Source organism: Habropoda laboriosa, unplaced genomic scaffold (assembly GCF_001263275.1).
Source record: "Habropoda laboriosa isolate 0110345459 unplaced genomic scaffold, ASM126327v1 scaffold447, whole genome shotgun sequence".
NCBI classification, from domain to species: Eukaryota; Metazoa; Arthropoda; class Insecta; order Hymenoptera; family Apidae; genus Habropoda; species Habropoda laboriosa.
Genome location: NW_017100624.1, coordinates 462,585 through 475,563, shown reverse-complemented (window position 1 = coordinate 475,563; position 12,979 = coordinate 462,585). Strand labels below are relative to the sequence as shown.

Genomic DNA, 12,979 nt, shown 5'->3' with positions numbered 1-12,979 from the left:
TCGATTCAATTGTAGATTTTAATTTAACCCTTTATCACGCCGTGTGACTTAGAAGTAACTATTTCATGTCAAACGACCATAGTAAATTTACTATAATTATTCTAACTTTAAATAATATAAGAATGCATTTTTGTTTATCCTGTGAGAAATGGGGACTGGGTAGGGTGACTCTTCGGTAGCTTTTCCAAGTCAAGCTACATTCCTCGCGACTGATGTTAAAGATGGGTGACCGCCAACGAAAAAAAAAATTCACTCGAATATAACATTTTCAAAATTTCATTTCCCAAGCAAAACGACAAAATTTCCTCACAATTGAGTAAATCACGAAAATAATTCGTGGAAATAAATTAATCAACGTTCTCGAGAAGGAGTCAACCAGAAGAGGGGGATCGTTATTATCCAACCGATAATTGAATGAATATAACATTCATACATTTCATTACACTTCCAGCGTTGTGCAGCGTTTTTTCCGCCTAAGCGGTTTTTCCACTTACCGTAGTGCCTCTTAATTTTCAACGCTGTCGCGCATTCTATTCCATAAAATTCACTCGAGACATGCCCCATTTCCATAAAATTGTTCCGCCGCGCTTTATATTCGAAACGAGGGATTCCTTAAATTCCACGGCCAGGGATCTGTCGTAAATTGATCCAAGGAGAACGCAAATTTTCCCGCGCGATCTCCCCCCCGGCTAAGAATTTCATTTAAAGCGTTATTATAAGTGAAAAAATATTAATTACGTTCCATATGTGAGAATCCCCCGTTTTTTCTTCACTTGTGACCCACGGCAATTTCACGACGCGAAAATAAACGAATTCCCGATGATCGGGTAAATCTGGCAAAAGGGAATGCGCGTAGGAACAGGGCAGAGATACGATCTTGCGAGTGTAAAATAAAGGAGAAACAAGTGTAATACGCTTTCGATTTAATTACTCGGTGTTTGTGAGTTATGATAATAAAATCGAGGAGAAGAAAAGAAGGGAAATGTTTTACTGATTGGTTTACAAGCTGTGTAGTAGTACTATCTTTGGTGGTCAAGGTATCGACAATCGAGAAACGATTAAGAAATTATAGTCAATAAAGGTGAAATATGTTTGACATTTTTCTCGCTTTTCCCCGTTCGAGAAGATTGTGTCTGTGACTACGTGCAGTTTCGTAAGTGTGATATTTTAGAATTACGCGACGAAATTATAGAGTGCAGGGGACATTACGGTGATTGATCGAGATTGTTGCGGTAATTGCTGATTCTAGAAGATAGTCGAGTTTTATAGAACGAAAATATGCAGATTTTTCTACATAAAAAAGTTGCTCGTCAAAATTTTCAAACACCTGCAGATAGTACAGAATATATAATTTCACAGAGAATATCGATAAAAATTCTTAAAAATAAGAGAAATTCCAATTCGACTCTCCTTAATCCTTTCGCTATTTTAGTACGTGACTCACGTGACAGAGGGTAAATATTCAACCGTAGCCAGAAAATCGTTTATTTTGGCTGCGTCGTTTTAAAATTTGTTGCATTAAATTAGGGTAGAAATACTTATAAGATACAATTAAAGATTGAGGCTAGAAGTGCGCCAAAAGGTGCGAACTTTACAGCGTGAGTAAACTTTTAAAACGCCTTTAGGCGCCAACAGTAATGGAAGGGTTAATCAGTCTTTCCCAGATAATAAAAATTGTGACACACGTTTGAAAAATACTCAGACACTCGACAAACATGAAACATGCGCTACAATCTAAATTCATCCCATCTCTTCTGTAACCCTTCGTTAACTTCCTGGTGCAGCCACGAATCAACAGTCAATTTCCATTGGAACAAAACTCCGCTTTGTTCCGCGTTGCACTCGTCTAAATGCAAGGAATTACATTCTTCGAGCTAAAAACAATTCGAAAACGCCGTTATGAATGGCTGGCAAAGAGAGAAGGTAGGTAGAGGTATTGCAGAAGGTACTTTTACTCTCTGTCGCCACGAGTTAGCCGACACCCCTCCGGCAGAACAAAGAAAAGAACGAACTGGTTTTCGAGCGGTGCACCGACGACGACGACGACTTCACGGATCGATCCGGTTAAAGTGCGTCCTGCTATCGTGAATTGTTTACGAAAACCACCTCGATCCTGTCGAGAATAATGCGACCAAGGAAAAAGGAAGCGTGACCGTAGGGATTTCGCGAAGCGTGTGCTACCTGGCGAGAGATTGCTCGTTTTCTCTCTTGCGATTTTCAGTAAGAAATTACTTAGGAATCGCCTCGGTTAGTTTTGGCGAATTTACGTTATTGAATTTCTTTTGTCGTTATGGTCGCCTGAACAACAGTCCTTTCAACGATGAAGGGCTCCGTCGGGGTTTTTTTTTCTTTCTGTCAAGTGTAAGCTTCTCGAGGATTAAAGAGGAAGAATTTAATGGCTGTGAGCATGGCGTGTGTGCTGCATCTGTGAGTGTAATACTTTGTCTCTGTGTATTGTTCGTTAATTAACCCTCTTTGGAGTTGGTATAATTTCGCAGTGGATACGCGGCTGGCTCGAGGGACTGTTTAAAGGAGGGTTTTTTGTGTTTTCATGAATAGAACTTGGGGGAAAGATTTTCTTCTTAGGTATGAAGAAGATTGACAGTGTCAAGTTTGTGTAGCAAGTTTGAAGTTCGAAGAGTTGAAATTTTTGGGAATACTTTTTTCTGCGATGTTACCGAAGGTTGTGCTTTGTAATTTGTAATTCGAAGAGATTACAGGAGAAGTGTGAAAATGAAGTATTTCTGTTGCAAACTTAACTCAATCTAAAAGCAACAAGAACAGTAAAAACTTCTCTATCCCTCGAAAATTTTAATCTAATTTCAGTAAATGCTTTCAAACTTGACTGAATCGGAAAGCAACAAAAGCATCGCTAATAAACTTGGTACAATACAATAATAACCGAAGATTTGAAACTGTCGCTTCAAAAATCCCACAAAAATCATGTTAACGCCAAAAAGAACCGCAACAAATTCGCGCAAGAAATCACTCTCGGAGGCCGAATCTCGCGCGAGATTTCCGCATCTCCGAGGCACATTCGTCACAGTGTATCCCAGCTGCCCGATGCAGAAGCTCTGTCGTCTCGGTTTGAGAACCCCTCGAAGACGTTTTTGTCCTTCTTACCGGTGGCTCTGGCCGGCGACGAGGGGCTGAGAGGCCAAGGGGTGACCCGTTTTGCCTCACCTGAATGCAGGGGCAGGGTTTTTGGTCGTGGTGCACAAAGGTGCGCCCCAAGGATCCCTTGACTTCGACTACCCGGATGAGCAACATCTGCGCCAGTCGACGTCGAGATTTTGCCGCGAAATCTTGCCGCTCTGTCGAAACACGTCTTCGCAAGATACAGTCTTGCCGTAATCAAACAGTACTCTTCGCGAACGTTTCTTCGAGCTATCGTTGCATTTTATCGATCATCTCTACCAATAGGAACAATTTTCTTTTTCATTCTTCCTTCTTTGTTTCTTCTCTCCTCTTCGATGGATACTTGTGATAGATCTCGAGGCACGTTTTACCGCGAATATTAATAGACTCGAAAGTGTGGACGTTGATGACTTATTTCTGGAGGCTGAAAGCTCGTTCAGTAGGTCTCTGTTGAAGAACCTTGGAACGAGTCGAGTTTTGTGTTTCTTTCGAGGAAAACGATTGCTGTTGCTTCGTCCATCGAACTGCTGGAAGCGACGTACTGTGGCGTGCTTTGAAAGAAGAGAGTGTTTTATTTAGGAAAAAAGACGTAGGAAGTTCGGTGATTAGTTGAAACGGAGGAATTCCGTGGAAAAAGCGTTCCTCGAGGTTGTCAGACGCGTCAAAACGAGCGCGTGCACCCGAGTAAGTAACGACGAGCAATAATTTATCGACGAACAGAAGCCAGTAAATAAGAGACTCGTGGCCAAATAAAGGAACATCAAAGGCGAGGCTCTAGGGTCGACGGCCTCGTGATCGACGAAAAGCGACGAACAGCTCTACGGCCGCTGAAAATATCGCCGCGTCTCTCTTGAACCGTCTGAGAAACAAGGAATGCCCGTTGAAACCAGAACAGAGCGATTGTCTCGCGTTCCGACACTCCAAATCGCCAGTTTCGAGCAATAAGTGACCGTGTGTTGTATGGCTTCGTTTAACGAGCACGAAATGGCGTTCCGTGTGACTGCTGGTGAGAAGCTTTGAAGATTCGCACGAGCTGTGAAATTTAGCTCGGTTTGATCGAGACGATGGAAATTCGTCGATGAGCTTTGGCGATCTTGACAGGATGATCGATGATTCTGTGATTAAAAAGGTTTAAGGGATTGGGACGATATCTTCGTTGGAAAGATTGTGAAATTGTTGGTGATTTTGTGTTACTGAGAACAGACGTAGAATTGTCTTTTTTCGTGAGCTGTGAAATTTGAGAGGATAATTATTTATGGCATTTGTAATTTTGTAACAACTTTATCGAAGTACAGTAAATGTAAAATTGCTGGTAATTGAAAGTTGCGAACAATTTGGTTTGATTTTAAAGTCAGATTACTTTGAGATTATCGTTTGTGTCGATAATACGCGCATCAAAGCTGTTCGGCGATCAATCGCGAAAATTAAGACACTCTCAGGAATTACTAAGCAGTGTCTATAAATTCTAGGATATAATTGGCTATTTATGACCTTGTTTGACATATTGCAAAATTCAAGGATCACTGGTAAATCTTTGCTTTTTTAAGAAAACCGTCAAGTTTGTATATACCAGCTATACTAGTTTATGGAAACCAGTTTTGCAAGCGCAAAAGCATACTTGTCACTGCGGAATGTCAAGAAATTGCAAAATACAGAAGGTCAGGTGGTAACTACATTTATCACTGAAGATAAAAAATTGGAAGAGTCGCAGAGTTTGGCGACGCTCGAGTCGGAAGAAAGTATCACCCAGCTTCTTTCGAATAATTTCAAAAAATTGAGGAAAACTAAATGAACATCGCAAGTTCATAAATAAACGTTCAGCTTCGGTATCAAACGTTTCCTTATTCCAAGAAGGATCATCTGATTTCAAATTCTAATAACTGAATCTCAAGCTTCTTCCAAAATCCACCGACAAACAGCAAAAATCACCGTCTCGATAAGCAACCAATCTGAAATCTGGATAATTGCGCATCGAACCTCGAGCTTCCTTCGAGAACCTGAATAACGATCAACGTGCGAGCCAGAAAATCAGCGTCAACCGTAACAAACAATCGCCATTAGTACGCGTTGTCGTTGGAAAAGGGGCCAGGAGTTCACAGGAGCGTGAATCGCAACGGATCGTTTAAAGAGCCCTGTCGATTTAAATCCCCCCGGCGGCGTGAGACTCTCAGAAGCGAAAAGGAGCTACCTGGCCGTGGCTGAAGCGTCGATCCCGTTTTCGGGGACCGCGGAAAGATACCTGAGAGCCCTAGAGGCCCAGCTGGAATTCTTGGCTCGTGCTCTTCCGCGTGTGAATAGAAATCCCCGGGAGAGAGAGCATTGTGTTGTCGCGAGCACAAAACTCGAACGATTCGCTTCGATAGCTGGCGGGAATAGGAAAAACTGGGAACAGAGGATACTCGTGAGGGAAACGAGCATTTTCGTGCGTCACTCGTCCTTGCTTTTCTTCTTCCTTTCTCGGGGGAGAGATTTCAGATCGAGCGAAACTTTGGACGATTCTAGACGTTCTCGTCCAGAGGAAACGACGAACCGTGGCGAAATTGTTCAGTTTTGAAGGTTTTGCAAAAGGCAGGATTGAAGTTAGAACGAGGAATGCCTGATATAGTGAGACGTTTGATGAATCGACTGGTTTGATTGAATTAGCATCCCTTGAAATAGTGATTTATGAAAATCTGATTGATTGTTTAAGGAACTTGGCAGTGTTGAATGAATTGATCACGTCGATTCGTCGAAAGATTGATAGGAGATAGTTTTCTTTATCGAACGTTAGATTAAGCTGTGCACATCTTTCTGAGAAATGTAGAATCAGACGACGTTTAAGCTAAACTTGGTGAAAATAGTCATTTGACTCGTCAAAGTGATAACAAATTATTCTTTTTGTTATCGTAAACTTTGTGAGTATATTTAACAGTCGCTCGTTATCAGTCATTCGTCAAAGTGATATCTTTCAGAAGAACGATTCGAGACAGTTTTCTCTAACAAATCACTCTTTTCGCTATCAAACCTCAGATTAGGCTGTGCAAATTTTTCTGAGCAACGTGAAACCGGTGAAAAAACGAGCGAAAAGCTTATGAAAGTGATACAAAAAGTTCGAACCAAAGTAAACCGACGTTTCTCGAAGAAACCAATTTCATAAGATCTCGTCGACACTCTTGTCGCAAACTGTTCAATAAAATGCATCAACGCAGCTGTTCTGCAGAAAACAGATTGCCCGATGCAGCTTAAAGCGCCGAACTCCTTTTAATCGCACTGTCAACAATTCGCGATCGATTCCGAGAAAGAGATAGAGAGAGGGGAGGAAGAAGAGTAGTTCCCACTGGCTCTGTGAATCGTTACCCAAACCTCGGTCCGCATCCGTGGCTGTGTTTCCCAGCCACGAAACCGGTGACGCAGTCCACCGATTACGCTGCATCCTGACATTGGATGCTCTTATCGGTCTCACACGTGCACGATAACGCGTGTTTCTCGCCACGTCAGTGGCGTGCGTTCGGCGACAAACGGACACTGCGTTCGTTTCCGAATTAAGGAAACGAATCGATCGATGGTGGTGACGTTGGCGTGGGAAACGTTGTCATTGAACAGTTAAGTCATTGACGAGACACTTCGGTGCACGCTGTGAGGTGAAATTGTAAGGAAAATTGTGTGAACGCATGGTAGGCAAGTGGCGAGAAATAAATCGGAAAGAAGCGGTGATGATAAACGAAAGGCGATTAGAAGTGATTAGATTTGCGCAGGATCGCCGAAGTGCCAAGCTGGAATAACGATTATCTCTGTTTGAAGAGGTTGCAAGGAAAAGTGCGAAGCTCGTGGAATTTGCATGGAAACTGTGCAGAAAAATGGACTGTAAGAAAACTTTGAACGACTTAGTTAAAAATAGATCGTAGGAAGAAGTTGAGTAGGATCGAGGAAACAGTACGAAGGTCGTGAAATTTGCATGCAAACTGCGAGGAAATAGAATGCAAGGACACTCTCGTTGCTGAGCAATTTAATTTAAAAGAATCGCAGAAGGAAGCAAGCGATTAATTGGATACATCGAAGCTAGAAAAAGTACAGAGTATTTGAAAAAAATACAGAGTACTATAGACCCAAAATTGTGTTAGACGCACGATAGTTTGAAAGGATCAAAGCAGGTAAATCAGGTGAAAATCCAGTAGTCACCTGTAAGAAACTAACCGAAAAAGAAGAAGAAGAAGAGGGATCATCGACACAGAGCTGGTGAAACCGACGAATCGCCATCGAGAAACACCCAGTCACGGTGAAAACAGCCTTCGATCGAAAAAACAGCGTGTCAGTGTCCGAAGCGTTAGCGAGGATCCTCTGCGGAGAAATCGTTCTTTCGAAGAGTGACTTGCACGACGAAACCGTGACTGATAAGTGCAAAGTGTCGGCGAATATTTGAGCGTATCGATCAACCCTTTCCTTCCTACAACTTCCTCGTAAACGTTAAATACACCTGAATAACATCGCCGATGAGTCAGCCGCAACAACTCGTTTGTAATAACTGCTGTTTACACGCGCCAGCCTGTCGGCAAGCGAGAAATCGATGTGATCCGTGGCGTTGTTTCGTGAACTCGTTACGGACCATTTTTGACTGAACAGAAACGAAGGGAAATCAACGGTGCTGATTGCTGGAAAAGTGTCTTGAAGGAACAGTTGCAAGCAACACTGTGGTTGATTGTTGGAAAAGTGTGTTCGAGAAAAGTTGAATTAGAAAGGAAACCGAAGAGGATGAATTTGCGAGAAATGTACGTGGATTTGCGGTCCTATTGGAGGAGCAGGTCAGAAAAGGGAGAGAACTAACGTGGTTGGCGGTGTTCTTTTCTCAAGCTGGAATTCGTGAACGGAGAGCATCTGCTGTTGTTTCTCACGCGGCACTGTTCGCATGACCAGGGGAAAAATGTGCGTGAAACCGATGGAAGACAACGAGGAGGACAAGGTTGTCAGCATGATCATCAACTACTTCACTGCTAGGGTAAATATGCGTAGTAGAGAGGCTGTGCGGCTGGAGACCGGTCATGTTGGCTTTTGTGCATAAATGATGAGAGGTGTGTGTGAAAGAACGATGCATATGTGGAGATGGTTCTTTGGAGAATTTTCAAAGGCTTGTGAAATAATTACGGTTTGTTTTCGATTTGGGTGCAAAGTGGAGGAACGTGTTCTGGAAAAGTATTCGAAATTATGGTAGCAAAGCTGTACTTTGCTTTTTGGTTGGGTTTCTGGGAAATATAATATTTTAGGTAGTTTAGTTTTGACTGGAGTGCAAATTTAATTGGTTGCAAACTAAAGGAAAATGTTCTGGAGAATGCGGCTCTGGCACTTAGGATAGCAGTGCTGCACTTTGCATTTTGGATAGGTTTCTAAAAAATATTTCAAGTAGTTTGGTTTTAACTAAACATTTCCATTTCGATTAGAGTGCAAACTCATTTTGATGCAAATTAGAGGAAAATGTTGTGGAAAAATTTGCTTTTTGGTTAGATTTTTTTATCCTCTTCTGTTCACTAATAATAGTTTCTGAGCGAATTAATTTTTTTTAATCCTTCAAATAGATCTGTATGTGAAAATAAACCGCGTCGATCAGCATTTTTAAGTAAAATTCTTGGCAAATTCACGGTCCAGCCGAGAAAGCTCGCGTTCCATCATGTCGCCGAGTGCATTTCCCGAAACGTGCGAAACATTTGGAATCCTTCCGAGTTTCGCTGGCATCCGGCCAGCTTACTCTTTATCCGATGACCCGAAAGAGGTATGAACCGCGTTGAAAAGTCGAGGAAAGTGGAACGGAGGATTTAACGTTCGAGAAGCCATCGTTTCAGCGATCTCGTTGAAAAATCTGCGGTGAACAAAAGGAGAGAATACGGCTACGTCGTATTCAGAGCTGTGAAATGTGCCTTTTGTTCCATGGGTGAGGAACACGTTTATCCTTTGAAAAGAGGAACTTTTTCATTTTGCCAAAGTCAAACAGAGAATCGGGAAACATGCCGGATTAATTGGTGTTCTTTGTATTGAGCTGCTCTGGTCTCTTTAAATAGAGAGTTGCTGTTTCGTTCTGCGATTGAAACGGTATTCGGAGTTTTAGTATCTTTTTGAATTTCTTCCATTGCAAGTGCCTTATGAAAGTAGGAAAAGAAATTTGATATGGACATAAATAAGTAGCTTGGAATTAAAATAAGAAATGTATATCCGATCAAATTTAACGTGATACAAGTTGACAGAAAAAATTAATCTTGCGTTTATTAAGATAAAAAAAGAAATAGAAATCAAGTTGGAAGGGCAAATCAATCTTGAATTTTGCACACCAAACGTGAAAATGTCCTAATATTTAACAATTTTCATTGCAATTTTTCTAACTTTATATAAAAAATTATTTTCTACTATTCAGTACACTATACTACAGCAAATTCCTTCTTTCTAATTTATAAAAATTGCTACTCGAACAAAACTTGAAATATGAAATGGACTCGCTAATTTCACCTGTTGAAAGGACATTTAATTCCCACCAACCTAACAGCTGTTCCTCAATTACAACCAACACCATCGCCAAGCAATCGAACCATTTTTCATTTTAACATCGAACAAGGTTTGCTCATCTCCACCTGATACATAACATTAACTTCAACATTCCTTTCTCTCTGTTCTAACTTTCTAGCAAAACACGTTCGGTCCCCGTTTACATAATACGCTTTGCTGATTTCTACTGGAACATTAACATTACTCTTCGATCATTTCCTTCCTCGTTACACTTCGCGTTCTAATTTCTACTCGGAGTTACACTCCCGAGGATGCATACATTCCTGCGAAATGTTACATTCGGCAATTATCGCTGCCTCCTCTGTAACAAACCTAGAAACAGTTTTTGGATCCATGGATCGGTACCATCGTTGATCCGGATACGGAGAACTCTAAAACCTCCCAGTATCAAACACGGTGGAATACCTTTCACTTGAGCAATGTCACGAAAGATTCTTGATATCGCTTCGAGAGTCAGTCGATGATTTTCACTCGCGGAACAGACAACTTTTGCTCCCGGTTACGGTTTCGTCGGCGCTTTTCCACTGTGCATTCGTGGACACGCTCGTGAATTGAGGTGAAAAGGTGATCGAAGAAGTGTAGGATAAGATTTTTCAGTGTCTCTGCGACGGTGTTACGGTGAACAATTTTTTAAACGATTTCTGTGCGAAGATGTCATTCGTGAAACTCTTTGGAAGTGAATTGTACAACGTGTGCGAGTAGTTTTGTTGTGAATATTGACGAGTTTGGTGTTAGGAGGATTTCAAGAAGTTTCTCTTTGCTGGTTACAGTTCCTGTTTTACGTCAACTTTGTTATTTGAAGATTGTGATTAATTCTTTACTAAATCCCATAATAGTCTTGTCAAGCTAAGGATATTACTTTAATTAAAAATTTAAGTTGAATATAAGTTTAATTTATCCTTATGTTTGGTAAATTTTGCTGAGCGAAATTGAATTTTGAACATTATTAAGTTGTACTTGAACTGAGCTTAATATTGCTATTTTAGTAGTTAATTTGAAATTAGATTTGAAACGTAGGAAGGTTGAAAATTGATGCACGTTTGTAGGATAGCTGTTCTGTTGCAATTTGTCTTCCAACTTTTCTCTCCTCGCCGTACAAGTTTCCCGCTCTCTGTACACTTTTCTTCACGCCGGCACGAAAGAACCATACTCGAAATCGATTCCCACGAACTAACAACTTGTGTCTGACGTGACCGACTTCAAAAAACTCCATTCCAAAGGAAATTGAAGCTCAGCTGCTCAGAGAACTAACAGTTTCCGTCGCTCTTACTTCGTGGAACACTTTGAAGACCACTTTACCGTAGATCGAAGGTAGAAAAATAAATCGTAGAAATGTTTTATTGAAGTTGCTTCGAGCAGAATTTGTCTAATATGAATATCGACCATTTCTATAGAAATTGACTACGTATGTAACATTTACCGATTAAATAGTCACATAGGCCACCTAATTACCTTTGTTAGCTTTGATGATACGAACAAATTTTTATACGTAATTTTAATTATTTTATAGCGTGAATAAGATGGGAGGAAAACTCGTTTCATGGAAGAAATAGCTGGAGAAAATAATTAAATGGCCTGCTAAATATAAAAATACAAATATAATAAAATAGAGAAACAAAAAATCTCCAAAAGAACATTTTTTTCATATTTTGACTATTCAGGTAAATTAACAAAACTATTGTTTATTTAGACATAATAAACGATACAAATTGGCAGTTCTTTCTGTCGTGATAAAGTTAAGTAAAGTAAACTAAGTATGAATAATAAAGTTGAGTAAATTAAAGCAAGTGTGAATAACAAAGTTCTCATTGTCTGTCAAGAAAATTAGGAGAAATGAAGAAAAGTGGGTGTGTAAGAATGGACGTTAGAAAAATTCCAGATTGCCAGAAAGTAGTTAAGTTTCGAGGAAGACACGTTGGACCAGTAAGGAGAACACATTGAACAGTTGTATTATACATCAAAGTTAAAGTCACGTCACACATCACGTTGCGCCGCTGCAGGTCAATTAATCTTCGGGTAATTAATTTGATGCAGGGAATGTTTGCGCGATTCGATCGGCAGAAAGTTATTTGAAAGGAATCGTGCAATATCAGACGATCGTCAATCAAGATTCAACACCAAAGAATGCGAAAATTGATTCGACGTGGCGCTTCCAAGAAGCTCGATTATTAAGGGAAAATTGCGATAGAAAGTTTAACGTATAATTTAACGATTACCAGGATTGTTGGAGAATTCCAATCTGAGTGGTGAATACATTGCTGCATTGTGGAAGAAAATTTGCGTATAATTTTTTGCTAAATATGTCGATAATTCGCTTGAGAAATTGGAGAAATGTCAAATTTGGGGGGCAAAGTGTTTTTTAGCTGAAAGAGTAAATAAACAGATGGGCAATTTTTTATGTAAGAGGGAATTATTTGCGTAAAAGGATATTTATTTTACGTAAAAGAAGATTAATTATATATCGGATGATGTTTAATATTAAAGGAGGATTAAAAGAAAACTCTAAGTACGTCAACAGGGTGAATTATGACAGAATATACTTTTCAAGTCGATCGAAGGAAATATATTCATTGCTACGTTCATAAATAACTTTACTGTAGCATTAGCATATGACGTTCAATTATAAAATCGTCACGTTACGTTTAACGTTTCGCACTTGTCGTAAATTTGAATACTGACCTTTAGCACCTACCGTTATTACAATTGTCCTTAAAAATACTAACGATTTTCATTATATTACGTACACTAGCGGCCGAAAATTTGGAATCACCTGCCAATTTATGTTAATATTGAATCTGCTACTAATTCTTTATTGATTTGAAATTGATGTTGTGGAGATCAATAGGACTTGACCTCATTTCGATTGATTTGAATGATAAAAAATTGGTTGAAAAATTATTAGAAGTACTAACTTTTTGGGGGAATTTTTGTGCAACTTGCAATGCACAGTGATTCGAAACGTTTGGCCGGTAGTGTGTGTGCATAGTTTTTGTGGTTTGTCGTAAATACGATGTAGTAATTGTATGTACTACTTGTTGTAGCTAATTCAAGTACGACACGTTTTAGCAACCTGTTTATTCAACGTTAATCCGGAATTCTACTGGCGAATATTCATTGCGAGCATTTTTGCTTGCTAAGGAAAATGACGAGCTCTGAACGGTGATAATGATGTAGAAATTAACGCTGACTGTCGGTCGGCATTCTAAAGTAGAGTGTATAATGTTTAGAGCTGTTCGAATTTATGAAAGAATGAATACTGTGCCATGTCATTTGGAATCCCTTTGTCTCGCCTCAGTTACAATTCCAAGCAAGTAGA

At 40.0% G+C, this 12,979-nt stretch overlaps 1 protein-coding gene across 1 annotated transcript in view; it reads left to right on the top strand.

Annotated features, from left to right (window-relative positions):
• LOC108576755 (ras GTPase-activating protein nGAP-like) overlaps nucleotides 1–12,979 on the top strand; it is a 97,129-nt gene that overhangs the window by 73,071 nt on the left and 11,079 nt on the right. The window lies entirely within an intron of this gene.